The 18,722-nt window shown below is 41.0% G+C and overlaps 1 non-coding gene across 1 annotated transcript; it reads left to right on the top strand.

Moving 5' to 3' along the window:
* Positions 1-517: 517 nt before the first annotated feature.
* Trnaa-cgc (transfer RNA alanine (anticodon CGC)) lies at positions 518-590 on the top strand. Its single transcript has one exon. It is a non-coding gene; the product is annotated as a tRNA-Ala (tRNA).
* Positions 591-18,722: the final 18,132 nt, after the last annotated feature.

Genomic DNA, 18,722 nt, shown 5'->3' with positions numbered 1-18,722 from the left:
CAGAGTGTCTCTCCTATATAGGAGTGACAATCAATACCGACGAATTCAAAGTAAGTTCTAGCTTCCCCACAATTTAATTTATATATTTCTGGAAAACTAGAATAAACTGTTCTCGGCGAATCTGCTGTATATGTGCATTTAGAAAATTACGCTGTCATACACAGTTTAACAACTCTCCATCACAACACAGTTCCTATTGCTTACTCAGATGCAATTGTATTGACAATCGATACTGTACAACTGACAACCCTTTAATCTTTGAGAAGAGAGGTTTTTCTTTGTACTCTAAAATGAACATAAACAGTCCCGACCGCAATAGTGACTGTTTCTCCTCCGACAACACTTTGCTCGTCGTTCGTTTATAATGGATTGTTTACTTGAGCGTAACTGTATTGATAATCGACAACTTACAATTCGTAACAGTTTGCCTCATCCTTCGTTAGAATTCATCGGCTTACCCTTAGCTGAGTTGCACAATCTGCACTCGCATTTATTATTGTTTAAACTGTGTGTTGCGAGCTAGGTGGCGCAGTGGTTAGCACACTGGACTCGCATTCGGGAGGACGACGGTTCAATCCCGTCTCCGGCCATCCTGATTTAGGTTTTCCGTGATTTCCCTAAATCGTTTCAGGCAAATGCCGGGATGGTTCCTTTGAAAGGGCACGGCCGATTTCCTTCCCAATCCTTCCCTAACCCGAGCTTGCGCTCCGTCTCTAATGACCTCGTTGTCGTCGGGACGTTAAACACTCACCACCACCACCAACTGTGTGTTGCAGAGCTGGGAGAAACAAGAATTGCAGTACCGCATATTATTACGGGGCATTTCGTGTAATAATTTTAGACATTTTTACTTCATAGTTGCCATCAACCGTTGAAATCTGTCATGATTTTGATTGAAGCGTAATTACGTGCTGTTTAACCACTTCGTAGTATATGATGCTGCCCTAGGCGTGTCATGTGTTCCTTCCGTTGATGCCTACCTTAAACACCCGTGACTAACGCCTATCGAAGTGGCATGCGAGGAAAACTTTCTTACCGCTCCCTTGGTATCCCTCTGCATGTGGCGAAAGAATATGTCTGGCCCGCTCCTCGAAATTGGCTTCCCGTGCTAGTAACCGCGGCTGCGAGCTGCAGCTTTCGTCGCCGCCCAGGTAATTTGCCACAAAAAAGTCCCTGGGTCCGCACCGGACCGTCGTATCAGACGAAAACTTTTGCTATCGAACTCTGCAAGAAATCTAATAAAAGTCCCCACAACCTTTCTTCTTCCGCTCTCCATTTCTCTCCCCTTTCTCACATTACTTCCGTCCAACTTTACCGGGACGACTGCCTTCTTTTGAGGTTGGAAGTGAAAAACTAGCTCATTGCTCCCTTGACTTTATTTGAGGACACAGACAGGGACCTCGCTGATACCGTTGTATATTCGTTGTGTAGGATCTCAAGCTGACATCCAGAGAGATATAGGTTGCAGATCTTGGCATGTTTACTAGACAAGCTTCAAACTGTATCACAGTCTGAAACGCACATATCTTACGGATTTTGACAGTCTCATATCACATATTCTCCATTCACTACGCCGGGTACAGCGTTACACTGTCCCACCTCTCTTCACACACTTTGTTCATGAACTACTTCCTTCATTTCGCGTACCTCAGCTTCGGTGATTCCTACATCCACCAATGCAATGGTAGTAGGAGCATGATACACTTAATTCCTGTAAACAGCATTCCTATCTCTGCATTTAACATACCTACAGAGTTACCGTTTTTTATTTTCATAACTTTGTTCAATAACTTTTACACTACTCGTCAAGTCTTACTGCCGTATAATTTGACTTCTGATCAATTCATGCAACTAGTTTTCACATTGCCTTGCGTCATAATCTTCCACTAGATTCACATTTTTCAGTTTACCTAAAGTCTGCAAAGATTCTAGACCCCAATTCTGAAAAGAAACCTTTATTTCTTCGTGATGTTCGTAAAAAGAACTCAGGTGTATGTTTTACCTAATATTTTAAGAATCGATTTGTAAGAGGATACAAGTTATGTCCTTCGGCCTGAAATAGTTACAGTGTAGTGTATAGGTATTACATTCATGATTCTTATGTTCGTGTTAATGTTCGAGCAACAGATGATTACTTTATCCAATAAAATAACAAGACTCTGAGCTGGTCTCGCAGGCGAATACATAGGACAGCAAACAAAAATACCCTATTGTACTAACTACCGTCATAAATAGCAGGTTTTGGGAATGTTCACCATTTTGGCATTTCTTGTGAGACAGTAAACTGGGAAACCTATTATGTACGTTTAAGACACTTCCTACTGCAGAATATAAACTATTCGACAGTCAAGTAGAGTTCCCATGTGTTAATGACTGTTATTGACATTAAATGAAACAACAAGACTACTGTTACCAGTCACCGTTTATTTATCTCCACGACTCGTTTCAAAGGTTTAAGCCTCCATCATCAGGTGGATTTACATTTGTGTGTGTGTTACGATTTTTCGGAGGAACTTGTGGCAGTGTCTAGTGGAGAAACAAAACATTATTTCAGAACAAGGTTTTGGGTCCCTTTTCACAAAAAATAAACGTATATTAAACGGTAAACATAAAATAACTAAAATAACCTCCAGTGGTCACAAGTTCATACCGCTGTCGTAACACATCACAAGTGTACTGTCATATTTTACAAACAAATATGGCGTCCGGAAACTATTGGGTGCAAGGATAGTATAGCAGAAGAGAAAACATTATCACAAAGTACAAAGAATATACATCGTAACGACATTATTACAGAATAAATTTTAAATACTTGGAGGTGCTTGTTCGAGCAGAACAATGGGAGACCCCACACGTCCAGAATTGCTACAGAGTGTCTCCAGGAACAGTCTTCTGAGTTTAAACTCTTTTGCTGCCCACCGAACTCCCCAGACTGGAACATTATTGAGCATATCTGGGATGCCTTGCAACGTGCTTTTCAGAAGAGATCTCCACCCTCTCGTACTCTTACAGACATATGGACAGCCCTGTAGGATTCGTGTTGTCGTTTCCCTCCTGCTCTACTTCAGACATTAGTCGAGTCCAAACCACGTCTTGTTGCGGCACTTCTGCATGCTCGCGGGGACCCTACACGATATTAGGCAAGCGTACCAGTTTCTTTGACTTTCCACTGAATTTCCGTAGTCTGAGAGGGGTAATTTCGGGCGCGACGTATGCTGCTATTTTACTGCTCAAGTATCTTACATTGCCTTCATAAACAATGACAAAAATAAGCCTTAGACAACCGAAATATAACTTCGCAGTGAGAATAAAACTGTAAAGTAAATGTAGCTCCTAGGAGTTTTTTCGTCGGATCCACTTTTCCCATCATCTTCCGGGCGTACATCCGGCATTTTATTAATTCTTCTTCCAGTAATTCGGCTTACATCCTTAAAGCCATTTTCACGGTGAGTCACTTTTAAAATTTTCGTATCACTTAACAAGAACGCCGGACTTAGCCAACATTTTATGCATGTAAGGGTAAAACACAGAAAACACATTAAGCAAATTCACACTGCTATCGAAGTATGGACTTGATGGTTATGGATGACACATGTTGGAATGCCAAAAGAGTGCATTAGTGTTGTTTGTGTTTCATGTTGTTACGAAGCGCAGTAGGTTATATAAGGAGCATAAACAGCATTTGATTTCGAGTGATCAGTGTGGAGGATACGAAGGTGCGGTGTCCTAGTGTGAAATAACAAATCTCGATCTGACAGAGTTCGGAAGTGACTTCCTTATGGGCCTCAAGACTTTATCATGGGTCTCCACTTGGCAAGCTGATCGCGTTAAGCAAAATCTCGATCTGTGGGGCAATTAGATCTGACTGTCGTCCGATGTTGTACTGCATGGGAACCTGACCACAGTCATAATCGCGTTCAAGTTCCCAAACAGCTAAGTATGACCACCACAAGAACGACCACCTTTTTGTTATCCAAGCGCATATTAACTCCTTTCAAACCTGTCTCTGCCATGAGAGGCTGGGCAATGGACTCCCTGAAACAGTTTGTTTCATCTCACCCCATTGATCGGCGACTAACAGCAGCCGGCACAGTGAATTACTGTACCATGCTGAGGCCACAAATAACACCCCAAGACGAAAGGCTGCGTTTGGAGCGGTACAGTGACCGCATAACGTCACTTTATTTACAGTCATGTTTATGCTTTTTTCGTATCTTTGATTGTAGATTTATGGTCCAGAGAAGCGTACGCTGTAGCCATTTCCCCCTAATTGCAGCCTATCTGAAACTGTAAAAGACATAACCGCCATTTAATGTAACACTTTTCTTCGATACCCCACTACTTCGACAGACCCACGTCTGTGAATCTTCTTCTCCAGTAGACAGCTTCTGAGCTAGATTTTGCTTAGGCTTCGGTACGATATGAGAGCTGATTGAGTTTATTAAATAGAATAAATGTTGAGAATTATTTTATGGCAAAATTTCAGACTTTGTGAGTGTAGTTATGCGGAAAGCGTCCTAAGCTAATGGTGTAGGGAAGTAATAAAAGATAATGTCAACTTATCTGTGAATTATTTATCGATCATTATCAATGAAGTGCTTAAAAACACTCATAGCAATTTAACAGTGATTAATTGAAAATATATATGAAAATTTCGTAACGTTGTCCGGAAGAGTAGAATTTCATATACGTTACTTACGCTCGTTTCTGTCTTGTTGATCATTGAACCTGCTACACATGTCAATTACAAACGTTCACACACTCAAATTTAAGTATACAATAATTAGAAGTATTTTCCAATGCCATTTGCCGCCAAATAAGTCGTGCGTTAGTGTCGTACTGAATTTTAGCACTCGGAAACGAAGCAAAGTTTATGTTACTCTCGTAGTAGTCGAAATTTTGTAATAGTACCTGTCAAGTACTAATACACTGCCTTTCCACATTACTATTATCACCTGACAAAATGTTTCGGACCCCAGTGGCGCTGCCAGCGTCTCTAAGTTTCTCGGTTGAGAATCGACGTTGCGCATCGTGTTCGCATAGATTTTCGATTGGAATCACATCCGGTGAGGTGGTGGTCAAGAGCGTTCGGTAAACTCACTCTGGTGCTCTTCGAACCACCACACACGTACACTGCGAGCTGTGTGACACTTTGCATTGTTCTGCTGGCAGAGGCCATCGTGCAGAGGATAAGCAAACTGCATGTAGGGATGGACGTGGTACCGGAGGATAGATGCGTACTTGTGTTGATGCATTGTGCCTTCAATAATGGCGGGGTTACTCAGGGAATGCTACGAATATATTCTCCAGACCATAACGCTCCCATACACGGCCTGCACTCTTCCAAGGACTGTTGCTGAGTCTTTGCTTTCCGTCCGATGAGCATAAAATATGAGTCATCTGGAAAGGTCACCTGTAGCCAGTTAAAAGGACGTCCAGCTGCGGTACTGGTGTGAAAATTCCAGCCTCTGTCGCCAATGAACAGCCGTCAGCGTTGGTGCACGAACCTGACACCTGCTGCAAAGGCAATATGCAAAAGTGTAGGCTGAATGGTCGTTCAGCAGAGACTGAAGGAAGCCCCTTCGTTCATGTGAGGGGTGAATTGTGTAACGTCAGTTCGCCCTTACACATCTTCCCAGCTGTCGTTCACCCCTGTCATTTATGGCACATGGTGCATTACAGTTGCCTCTCTGCCGGTTATGAGTAATGTAATTTAGCCACGCACGTTTAACAGCAAAAATTCAGGCTCATGTTCAGTTTAAAAACTTAGCCGTTTAGGAAATGATTCCACCCCTGGACCGACAGCGAATGATTAAGCCGTTTTGGACATCGGATTAATAGCACCCTTCTACATTATGGCCGGAATGCACTGTTTTCCGCCTCCCCCCGACACTCATTACACTCGTATACCCTCCACTAGTAGGGCTGCCATCAACTGTCTTTGAGTGGTTATTACACGTTCAGTCAAACATAGGCGGTGGTCCCTTAAATGTGACTGGACGTTGTATGACTGGCAGGTATGGGTGAGTGATGAATGGCGTCGTGTTGTGTTCACCTGTTAATCAGGGTTCTGCTCTACCCCAGACGTCCATAGGCATTCGGCATAACGGTGCCCTGGAGAAAGTTTGCTTTCTTCCAGTGGTTTGGAGTGTGTGGTGCTACTCTTGACTTTGGTGTTAGGAGCCATTAATGGCTTCAGGTAACATCTGGTACTAATTGAGGGAACTCTGACGGCACAGCTGTAAGTGACAGACATCTTTTGTCCTCCTTTGTCGCCTGTCGTCCGACTGTATCCAACTACTATTTTTCAACAGGATAACTCTCGGCCAAGTGTCTCAGTGAAATGTCTGCGTGATGTTGAGGCACTTCGGTAGCCAACAGGATCCCAGACCTGCCCTCAATAGAACATGTATGGAACCAGCATAGGTGACAACTCTCTTTCACTGTCAGTATTTATTGTATCACTGACCGGTTACAACAGACAGCCTTCCGCTGGAGATGATACAACGATTTTATGACACATTTCACAAACGAATCAGTGCGTGCATACAGACTTGAAAGGATGCAACGTCAAACTGGTGAGTGGGTTCATACTGCCATGTTCTATGTACATTTGATTCACTGAAACAACACCAGATACGCTCTAGGCACCTGAAGTTTCATTTCGTTTCTTCATCCACTTCTGGAGCTCTATCTTTTTCTCAGGCAGTCTATATAACTAAGAAGTAGTTAATTAATGTTTAACTGTGCATCTCACGTTTACCCAGTAAACTGCAAAATCTGCTCTTGGAACATTAGCACGCTCATGTGGAACAACAGTAGAACACATTTGTCTGTTATTTTAAGAGCTTGTATCTAGAAGCGACCAACTTACATTTAAGTATATGTTTTGTATCTTAACTTATTAAATTTATTGCATCTTTGTGTGCTTACTGGGCACATTCTAGGGTTTTAATAAGGACATGGTGCATAATTCCACTGCCTTTAGTACGGACAGGTTCAGATGCGAGCTCTATTGGTGACCAAATGATCACAATTAGCTTTTCTGTTGGCTTTGGTCAGGCAGTTTGAGGCTGTTGCTAATGGGCACCACAGTGGAGAGTCGGACAGGTGACGTGAAATTTTATGATTTTTATTATTTTGGGTGTGTGTGAGTTACTGCAAACAGTGTAAATAGAATTCGGTACTCCTAATTTTTGAGTCAGAGTGAAGAAAGCGATTGGTAAGCACTTGAGAAATGACGTAGAAAGTAGTGCGTTCCAAAGTGCTTCCATGATTACCACACTAAATGTTATTACAAATAAAGCTCAGAAGACATAGCACCTACACATAGGCGTGGCAGTGACGTCTTTGTGAACGTACACAAAATAATAACTGTGTTACTAAAATGACAGAATAAGGAGAAGATCATCCTTCATGATTTTCTTACAACCATTTTACTCAATGTATCGTCTGTGCAAATCATATACGCTTTTTCCTTTTAAATAGTGTAGTACTCGAAGTCCTGTTGTAAGTAGGCTGTTTAGGTTTTTATTGGTAACGCCACCTCTGTATGAAAATCACAGACTGCACACAGCACAGCCAGTGATTTTCATACAGAGGTGGCGTTACCAATAAAAACCTAAACAGCCTACTTACATACTGAAGGCACTAACTACTGACAGGCATAGTTAGCAAATGAAAGATTTTGATAGAGAACAAACACTGTATTTACCTTAATAGTCATATTATACGAGGGCTATTCCGAAAGTAAGGTCCGATCGGTCACGAAATGGAAACGACTATGAAAATCCGATAAAGCTTTGCACAGATGTGTTGGGTAGTGTCTCTAGTATAACCCCAGTTAGCATCACGTCGCTCTTCTCATTTCTGAGCTCGCAGTGAGTGCGTAAAGATGTCTAGAAAATAGTGTCTGCCGCCAAGTACGGGGGCCTGGTGAGAAATTTCCCCTGAAGCTATGCAGCTAACATTACATAACTGTCGTGCTGTTTCGTCTTCAAGACAATTCTCAGCCGCATTCTGCAGGGGCAATGAAGATGCTCCTGCATCGTTTTCAAATGGAAATGTGAGATTACCCACACTACAGCCCGTAATTGTCTCCCTCTGAGTTTCAGCTCAGGTCACATGAACCGCTGGTTATGAAGACAACATTTCGGCACAAGACAACGAGCCGTAGGCCAGCGTAGAGAATTGGCGGAGAGCACTGGCGGCTGCCTTCTATAGCGAGGGTATGGGAAAGTTGGTACAACGCTACGATACACGTCTAAGTCGGGTCGGCGACTATGGAGATAAGTAGCTGCAAGGTGTATCTAACTGTTGCAAATAAAACATTTTTGATTTTTACCGTGGTTTCCATTTCGCGACCTATCGGACCTTACTTTCGGAATAGCCCTCGTATATAGCAGTTCATGACAGTCTTACAAATTTAAAAACTCCGCCATCTCTCTCCCCACATCCATCACTGCTGGCGGCTCACCTCCAACTGCGCAACGCTACGCGCTGTTCACAGCCAGCTGCCTAACACTACAATGGCGAGTATTACAACAATGCAAAGCAGCCACAGACTGCACACAGCACAGCCAGTGATTTTCATACAGAGGTGGCGTTACCAATAAAAACCTAAACAGCCTACTTACACTGTCACATTTGTCTCTTTTGGAAGGTCACATAAAGGTATCCCAAATTATCCTAGTTCACAGCGGGTACTTTTTAGCAATAGATCAGTGTTCAAAATGTTAACATTTTCACATACTAATATAAAACATAAAGCGAAAAATTTTAATATGATATCTAAAATATTTCATACAAAAATAAAAATTTTTAAGATGGTCGCTCTCACAGCATAATTGTATGGCAGTTACTTACGAGTTTTAAATGATAACTGAGAAAGACGTATTCAGCGAATGGAAATGAGATTTTTAAGAATTACGCCGGGAAATAATAGACAAATAGAGTAAAAACTATACTGTACGAACCTATTTATAATGACTGGTGGGAAAAAATTAAAAGAATAGAGGACACTACGGAATGATCAAATATGTAACTGAGCTACAGAAAATCTACCAAAAGACTTAAGTGCCAGAAGAAATGTAAGAATGTGGCAAGTGTAACAGGCCGTAGTCACCCCATAAGCAAACTGGAAAAGATGAACATTTTCTTGCTTACCTTTGTTTCGAGATATCTATCGATTTTATGGAATTTGCGGTGTTTTTGTCACCATTACTAAAAACAAAAAGTGAAACAAAAGCTATTTTATATTCTTTTTTGTAAATAAAGCCACCTTTCCTTGCTGAAACTTAATTAATTTTCCCACACGCGTTTTGCCTTTTTCTTACCCTAAGGCATGTTCAGCGGTATCTAGAAAAATACAGTTTTGTTAGTTTCAGATTGTCAAACAGTTCATGTCACGTTTTTTACGTAAATAAGAAATTACGTACAGTTAGTTGGCATCTGTGTTTCCTCTCATCTGGTCTGAATGTCGCACTACCACATCATTTCCGAAACATAAGCACAATTTTGTATTCCCAACGTTTTCTTTCACTCTGTTCACAATGATTTTCCTACTTCTTTGTGGTGCACTTTTATTCCTTTGCCACTAGTTATAGCTATTCTTTTCGAACGCTGTACTCTTCACGACGTAAATACTGTGAGTTCATTTTGTGTTTCCTATTTTTGGTTTGTTTAGCTAGGTGTTGCCAACCTAACGAAGTATATGTTGAAAACTAACTTTTATTCATGATGTTTATATCTGTGTGTGTGTGTGTGTGTGTGTGTGTGTGTGTGTGTGCGTGTATCAGAGAGAGAGTGTGAGCTGAAGAGTGTATATATGTCTTTATTTATTTATTTATTTATTAGTATACGTGTGTCTGTTGGAGGGGGAAGGGATGTTGGGAAGGCGGGGTTGGTGGTGTTAGTTGTGAAGTGTTGAACATGAATGTAATGTTGCCAGGAAGTGATTGAAAGCTTTGGTGATCATTTGATTTGAGTTTTGGTTTAAATTATCTGTGGAGCGTTCATGGACAAGTGAGTGAAAAAGTATTGGACGGAATTATCATTATTATCCTTTTTTGGAGTGTTATTCGAATATTTTATCTATCCAATTATATACACTAAAAGATAAAATAACACTCCAGAAGAGGATTATTATCATAACAGTAACAATACCACTCAACACCTTTTCACTCACTTGTCCATGAACCTCTGCACATACTGTTTAAACAAAAACTCAAATCAAATGATAACCAAAGTTTTTGACAACTATTACATTCGAATTCAACACTCTACAACTCAGACCATCAACTCTCCACTCCCCTTCCCCCGTCACACACAGTAAAAGAAAAACAAAAGAAAAAACATATACACACTCTTCAGCTAACGCTCTCTCACCTACACACGCACAGATATAAACATCATGAACAGACGTTGGTTTTCAACATGTACTTCGTTAGGTTGGCTACATTTTGGTAAACAAACCAAACAATGGAAACAAATAACAAACTCACAATATTTACGTAGTGAAAAGCACAGTGATAGAACAAGTAGCTATAATTAATGGCAAAAGAATAATAGTGCACCGCAAAGAAGTAGGAAAAATATGGTGAACAGTGTGAAAGAAAAAATTAAGAATGTAAAATTGTGCTTATGTTTCGGATATGAAGTGGTAGTGCGACGTACAGACCAGACGAGAAGAAGTGCAGATGCCAAAAAACTGTGTGTAATTACTTATTTACATGAAAAATGTGACGCGAACTGATGACGATCTAAAGATAACGAAACTGAATCGTCCTAGGTCCCGATGAAGTTGCTTTAGAGTAAGAAAAAGGCGAAATGCATCTGGGAAAAATAAGTTGCAGCCAGAGAAGGCAGCTATATTTACAAAGAGGTATCTCTGTGTTTGCTGCTTAGAATTGCCAGACAGACAAACATACTATTTTTTGTGCTTTATAGTTACCCGTAGCCTCAAAGTAATTCGTGCCCGGGTGGGAAGAAAATGAATACAATGTGACTACAATGCTCTCAATATTGCGTTGTGGCGACCATTGCACGCAGCATAAACATGCAAACGAAATAACTGTAGTTTTGCTACAAACCCGTCCACTAATTGTTGCAACGGTAAAACAAACACTGCTAATTAAAATTACTCGTTTTCGTTCAGCGACGACGTCACAGACAAAACACTGTCTGTTTCACCGGTGTCGGGGGTATTCATTGTTAACACACTGCGCCATCCTATCCAGAAACAAGCGCAGCAGGCGCGCGTGCGCACACACACACTTGCCATAACTCCACATCGACTGTATATAGTAAAAACTGCGTAGGGAAACACTAGAGAAAATAAAATGGGAAATATGGTACCACATTTAAATGAAAAAATTTCATTTACAAGCACCTGAAAAGATAATCATTTTTCGTTGTTCCGAAATATCGGGGTATTTTGTAGAACATCTGGCAGAATCATGACGTTAGCAACGGCATTCCTCACAGGAATAAACTTAATAGTGGAAAAGGTTCAAAAATTATACAGTAAAGAGAATTTTCCACTTGAGAAGGCCGAATAAATATTATGAAAGAGAAAAGATTTTTCATCGTTCTGAAACAGGCGGAAGGAATTATTTGTAAGACATCTTTCTTCACAGAAATATGCCTCATACCTTTTAACGGTGCATGGGGGCTTAATTATATTAAATGAAAATATTTTTAGGAGCTATATGTCCGGTTACGAAGTCTCGTAACCGGTTGGCCCTGAGTAGTATTAGTACGCAATCTGACTGCACAGAATAACAATAAAGAATGGAAGGAAATTTCCATTAACACAATTGATTAATTAAGTCCCCAGCAACTATAAAAGCTACGAAACAACAAAGCACACGTGTAACTGTTCTGTGTGTGGAAGTGTGATTCAACGTACACATCTGGCACGGTTCTTCCTCAATACGACACGATATTTTAAACACCATTTACAGTAAAATAATTAAAAAACCAGAAATAGTATAATTGCATATAGAAACCAGAATTACAGTCTAATACATGAACACAAGCCAGATGCTTTGTTGACTGAACCTGTGACCAAGAGGCATTGCTATTTAGGAAATTTAAAATAAAAAATTTTTTTGATACCTTCATATATATTGACGAAAAATACACTGTGATCATTGCAACATCCCCAATCGAACAGCATCTGCTGTCTCACCCAACAGAACAACTGCACGCGACATGCTCTCAACTAGTACAGCTATCGACATCCTCTCAACAAGCACATCCCACGGCAACCTCTGAACTACCACTGCCCCAGTGGAGGCGGCACAATAATACTCTTTGGCGCAATCTCTGGTGCTGTGACTCAGTGTAGCCACCTTTCAAAGTTTGAAATAGTTACTGCTATAAAGTGAGGAATATAATGGTGACTACAAAGCCGAATTCCCAAAAACGCTACTATGTTCACTATTTTTCAATGTTGACACATAATGAATTTTGATATAGTAATCAAACGAACTAGCTTGCTATCTAGGATGGACCAGACAGAAATAAATCGAAAGTGCTAACGAAGAGTTCTGTAAGGGAACGAGGAAGTAGGCAAACGATCGTACACCCTCCAGCGCGGAAAGCATGTTTCCGTAATCGCTGAGTCCGCACTGCCGGGCAGTTCCCCGCGCGTCAGCTATCCATGCGGAATAAAAGTGGGTCTTCTTACCGGAAGGATGATCGCTGTTGCTGTCGACAGCCACCAGGCTTCAAATGTTCAAATGTGTATGAATTCCGAAGGGATCAAACTGCTTAGGTCATCGGTCCCTAATCTTACACACTACTTAAACTAGCTTAAGCTATGAACGACACACACACCCTTGCCGGAAGGGAGGATTTGAACCTCCGGCGGGAGGGGCAGCGCAATCCGGAACATGGCACCTCATACCGCACGGTCAGTCTCGCTGGCACCGGGCTTCCGCATCGCCTACTAGTCGGTAGGCTACAAGGAAGCTGACCGCTACACAATACATATTAAATCGATTTTAATGAAATCAACGGACGGTATTCGAATGCTGATCACCTGCTCGCCGTAAGAACCTCACACTGATACTGCCATTCATCTTGACCAGCAAAATTCCTTATAGTTCATTTAAGGAGAATTTAATATACTGAATGTGCGACTACGTTCAAAATACGAAAGACCAAGATGGGCCAAATACTTTCCTATTGTATGCGTCAAAAATTTTGCTCAGTGTTTGTCGTAATACATACTTCAATCACCTGAATTAGATCACCGCCTGTCTCCGACGTCAATATACAACAACCATCTGCCAAGGGCAGGCGGCAGTACTAACAATGGAGGGTGTATAACTTTGTCAGGGAGATGCGGAAATCAGTACAGACCTTGTCGTAATGTGGAAACGGAGCGATTTATCTGGCGTCCCAAGGGTCATGATCATTGCTTGTCCGGCCAAGGGGGTGGAATCATTTCCGAAACGGCTAACTATGCAAACTGCTAGCGTACCGCTGTGGTCTAAGTATAACACCCATGGCAAAATGGCGCTAATCATGTAATTTTTACTATCACCGGCTTATGTCTTTGTACGTGGGCCGCCCCGGGTGGCCGAGCGGTTCTAGGCGCTACAGTCTGGAACCGCGCGACCGCTACGGTCGTAGGTTAGAATCCTGCCTCGGGCATGGGTGTGTGTGATGTCCTTATGTTATTTAGGTTTAAGTAGTTCTAAGTTATAAGGGACTGATGACCTCAGAAGTTAAGTACCATAGTGCTCAGAGCCATTTGAACCTATTTTGTGTACATAGGCGTGTTTCTAACTTGAATATTTACTTTACTCTGTGGGTACACTGTCACTCAGGTTATCCGAGCATACGTTTCAAAAAATTCGAAGTATTTCTGACCTTTAGCATCAAATATGCGGTAAAGGAATCTACAAGTATATTATGCTTCATAGAACCAATAATCGGAAGTGAATTTTTCTTTCCGGTCGAGTCTGAGATTGTTTACAATCAACTACAGGAAAATTACTTACTGTCAGAGTCTTTCATTACTGATAACTACTTAGCGTTCAGTCGTATTGCACATGCACGGTCGTTAGAGTCGGTCTTCTTGTCGTTCGCAAGACGATCTGGCTCCGGCAGTACGGTGCACAGCCCCTGTTTGATATTTGTAGTATATTTTTGAGTAATTGAACAGAAAGTGGGGTAACAGTTGAAATGGGACCAATGGTCGGATTCCAGAGCCAGCGCGATCACTGGATATCATTTATTTCTAAATCGATTACATGAAGTCTTGAAGTCTTTAGTAGATGAAGCCCCTGCAGGAATGTAGGAGGCACCCGTAGGTAGGCTCCTAGCTGCCTCTCTCGTTGCAGAATACAGACAACTAGGCGACTGAAGAAAAGGTCGCAAAAATATCATGCGACACTGTAATGTTCCCATTGGGATCGTTAGTTTGGATATTTTGTATGAGGATAAATTGTTGATATCATTTGTAAGTTGCGTATGGCAGTAACATTTTAAATATTTACTACCGCTCAATCTTGCTCCTGATCTTATCTCATCACGGGGTCAGCATGTTAATTTGGATTTGGCAGTATTAGTTGTACAGCGTACCCGGATGGCCACCTGTTCCTTTCTCCATCCACCTGGCTCGGTCTAAGACACACAGTTCCGATACAAGGCACAAAATATCAAATCGTGTGACGACAAGTCAGACATAAAATAAAGTAAAACGAAAACTGTAAAAACTGTAAAAATGCGCGTACAATTAGCTGTCATAACGATAATTTATAACGAAATGAAATAATAACGGATCAAACAGACTCTATAAGAGAACTGTATAGGAACTTTGTGGTAATTAATTCTTCTTTTACTCGTTGGCGAAAGGAATTAAATAAGACCAGCGTTATTACTCACTCACTGTTCAAAACTAAAGGCTAACGCACGCTACGGCGGCCATTTCGCATTTAAGTAGTAAATTTTAAATAATATATGATAATTTATGTCGATTTTGTATTTTTTCTTTCATATGCCTGGTGACCTTCATGCAGAAGTACAAATATTATTTATACGGCTTCCAGACGGCGAGATAAAAGAACAGTCGAACAAATGACCATTCTTGGCAGGAACCTTGCGTAGGAATAATTTCATTATAATTTCATTGCGTTTCGTCATCAGCAGACGCTTCAAAACGCTCGTACCATAATTTTTATAGAAAATTGACTGAATATATTAAAAACAAAAAAAAAACACAAATACACCTGAGTATAAACCAACATACCGGCAAAGAACAGACCTGTGTTGCACAAATTAACTAATAGACACTGGTATCAAGTTATCAGTAACCAAAACTGAGAAGCGATCACAATAACTGAAGCCGCTCTTTACATTCACCTATACAGAAGACCTCGGTGAGACAGGGTCTTCGAACGTCCTCTGTGTGGCGTGTGTCACGTGAAGACTTAACAATTCTTTATTTGCCAAGAGATTACCACAAAATACCAAAGTGCATTTGCAAATCATTTATTGAATATTTCAGTTTTAAAATTATTCATTAGAAACGCATAGCAAGAAAGACAGGGGAGAAATGCACATCTTGCCAACAATACGCTGGCGTGTTATTTAAAAAACATGTCAGAATAAAAATCAACAGGCGAAGTTATATGGTGTCAGATTACAGGACTAGAAAAGAAGAAAAATATACAAATAACATGACATCTAATATAACAGAATTTGTTATAACACAGCAACCGCCATCTGGCTAAGGCCGTCAGAGATGTAAAGTTTTTAATTTACGTAAAATATTACATTGAAACCAGGAAGTCAAATACATAAATAGTGGTAATTATACAATGTATGTCACAATATAGCAGGTCAAAATGCCATGAAACTCATTACGTGTTATTTAAAAAACATTAAGGTTTCAGACTAACAATTTTTTTATCGTATTTAACGACGTGATGAAACACACATCTCATTCATCCCGTTGGAACATGTGAACACTTTATACAAATTAAAAAATCATCGTAATTATGAAAGCAGAATGTTTTAAAAGCACATTGTGGATGTAGAGATCTTTTAGCGCATTCGTGAGTGAAAACGTCTGTTACAAATCGCAAAGAATAAATTATATGTTGGACAGAGACAAGTGTATGAAATACGCTAGCTTAGTAGATGCCTCCACTATCACACTTTTTTTTTTTTTTTTTTTTTACAATCGTATGGACCAACTAGGATCACGTTGACAACTTCAGTTCCTCTTCTTCCTTTGTTGTTGTTTCCTATTATTTATAGAAAAATTTATCATATGATGCAAACAGAACTTGGGTATTAGGAAGCAGTGTTCTCTTTAAAGTGTAAAAGCTTTGTCCCAAATAAATCCATCGCGCTCAAGTTTCAGCAATCCTCAGTTTCGAAACTGAATAGAGAAATGTAGAGGAATTATTACCTGCTGCTAGCGGTCAACAGCTGCAACAGCAGACAGGCGTCAGCTCAGCTGACGACTGAAACAAAACAACATCAGTTGTAAACAGACGATGTGCTGCCTCAGCCAGCACCGACGAACGATTTTCTAGCCGTGTTGCTAGCAAATCTCGAACTGAGAGAAAACAAAAGACAGAAACGTGAAAAAGAGGAACATCTCGAAAGAAAAAAGGCTGTAATAGCTCAAGTGAAGGGGATATTAGAAGCAGAACGCTTAGAGAGAGGAAAGAGAAAAAGCAGAACGCTTGGAAAGGCAAAGGAAAGAAGTGGGACGTGACGAACATTTAGTTGGTCTGATAAACCACTTTTTAGATGGGCGAGGTAAAGTCATTGAGAGAGAGATAGAACAAGTTTCCGGATTGGTAGTACAAGATAAAGGCATTCCAAAGAAAGTTCAGAAACTTGACGAGAGGTAATCGAACTCGACAGAGCGCAACAAGCCCTAGACGGTCAGGTGAAATCGCTGGCTAAAAATCTAGATCAAGCAGGTGACAGTGTAGAAATAAAAATAGAACAAGAAGTAACGAATGCGTTGCAAAAATTAAAAATAGGTGTCGAGTGTGAGAGCCAGGGCTCGATCACGTACACTCAGTCACAAAAGTATTCGGACAGCACGTAACGGCGCATAATTTTGCAGTTTCCCGCATGAAAAAATACAGAAATTGCACTTTGTAATGTATTTGGGACTCTGGGTACGATGTCGCAACGTGAAACACGCGTCAAATACGAAGAATTGTTGTTGGACATGTGTCTGTTACGTAATATTTCCTGAAAACGGCATGCGAAGGTGAAACAAAAGAATTCGGGCAAAGACGGACAACGTGAGAGAATAGTTCATTCCGATATGCACAGAGGGTGAAGCGACTGCAGTGTGTCCGACATTTCCGCGAGACGATAGCGATGATTAGGAAACACGTATCGCGTGCCTTTGCCGGTCGACGATGGGACGCAGAGGAAAGTGTTCAACGTTCGAGCAAAGGCAATTTGTCGTTTATCATCACGCGAAGGGGAAAACCTGCAGGGAAATTGTCGCAATAGTGAACATGAAGAAAAGTACAGTTCACGACATTATTAAACGGTTCGAGAAAGAAGACCGATTGGAATTCCGTTGCAGTACAGGACGGCCACGGACATTTTCACAGAGAGATGAACGTGTGATTGAGCGAAAGGTACAACAGAATCCGAAAATACCTGCCACACGAATTGCAAGAGAGGTGGAGGGCGACCTCGGTATAAAAGTTCATCCCGAAGCTGTGCGGAGAGTACTACGACGATCGCAGTACCATGGTCGAGTGGCACGACGAAAGCCATTCATAAATGCAGTGAACCAGAAGGAACGTATGCGGTTTGCGAGGGAATACGCCGAATACGATCAGGCTTGGTGTAATCGGGTGACATTTTGCGAGGAATGTAAATTTACATTATGGCAAAGCGACGGAAAGGCAAACGTGTGGCGAAAGACCAATGAAGAGCTGAATCCCAGGAACCTCAAACCAAACAGTAAAGTTTGGAGGTGAGGGCATCATGGTGTGGGGATGCATGTCCGGCAATGGTGTGGGTGATTTAGTGTTCATTAATGATACGATGAACAAGGAAGCGTACTTGAATATACTGCGAGGACATTTGAAGCTGAGTGCACGACATTTAGGTATTGCGAACAACTTTCATTTTTATCAGGATAATGATCCCAAGCATACCGCGTATATTGTACAAATGTGGTTGCTCTTCAATTGCTCGAAACTATAGCACCCCCCTCCCCAATCACCGGACCTTAACCCAATCGAAAATTTGTGAGATAAATTGAAACGGACCCTCCGCGCGGACAACATCTATAAGGAGACCTTGAAAGAGACACTGCGCCAAGAATGGGCAAATATAGGCACAGATTTCACGAAAAAAACTCGTGGAAAGTATGCCTAGTAGATTGGACGAGGTATTGAAAATGAAAGGTGGACCCACAAGGTATTGACATCTTCGTCGTACAACTTATGAACATTTAATGGACAGTGTCCGAATACTTCTGTAGCAGCCGGGTGTGCAGGATGTTTCATTTTTGTTGTTAATTTTTCTGTTATTTATGTTTTGGAAACGAAATAATACAATAATTCTTTTGTAATTAATGTAGTTACGCGTATATATCGCTAATAAATAAGTTTGGGTTTCATAGTCAGTGTTTCTCGAGTGCTCATTGTGAAACTTCCCACTGTCCGAATACTTTTGCGACTGAGTGTACTTAAACCCGGAACTAAGTGAGATGC

This window comes from Schistocerca nitens, chromosome 7 (genome assembly GCF_023898315.1).
Source record: "Schistocerca nitens isolate TAMUIC-IGC-003100 chromosome 7, iqSchNite1.1, whole genome shotgun sequence".
In the NCBI taxonomy this organism is placed as follows: domain Eukaryota; kingdom Metazoa; phylum Arthropoda; class Insecta; order Orthoptera; family Acrididae; genus Schistocerca; species Schistocerca nitens.
This window is presented reverse-complemented; position numbering and strand designations above follow the sequence as displayed.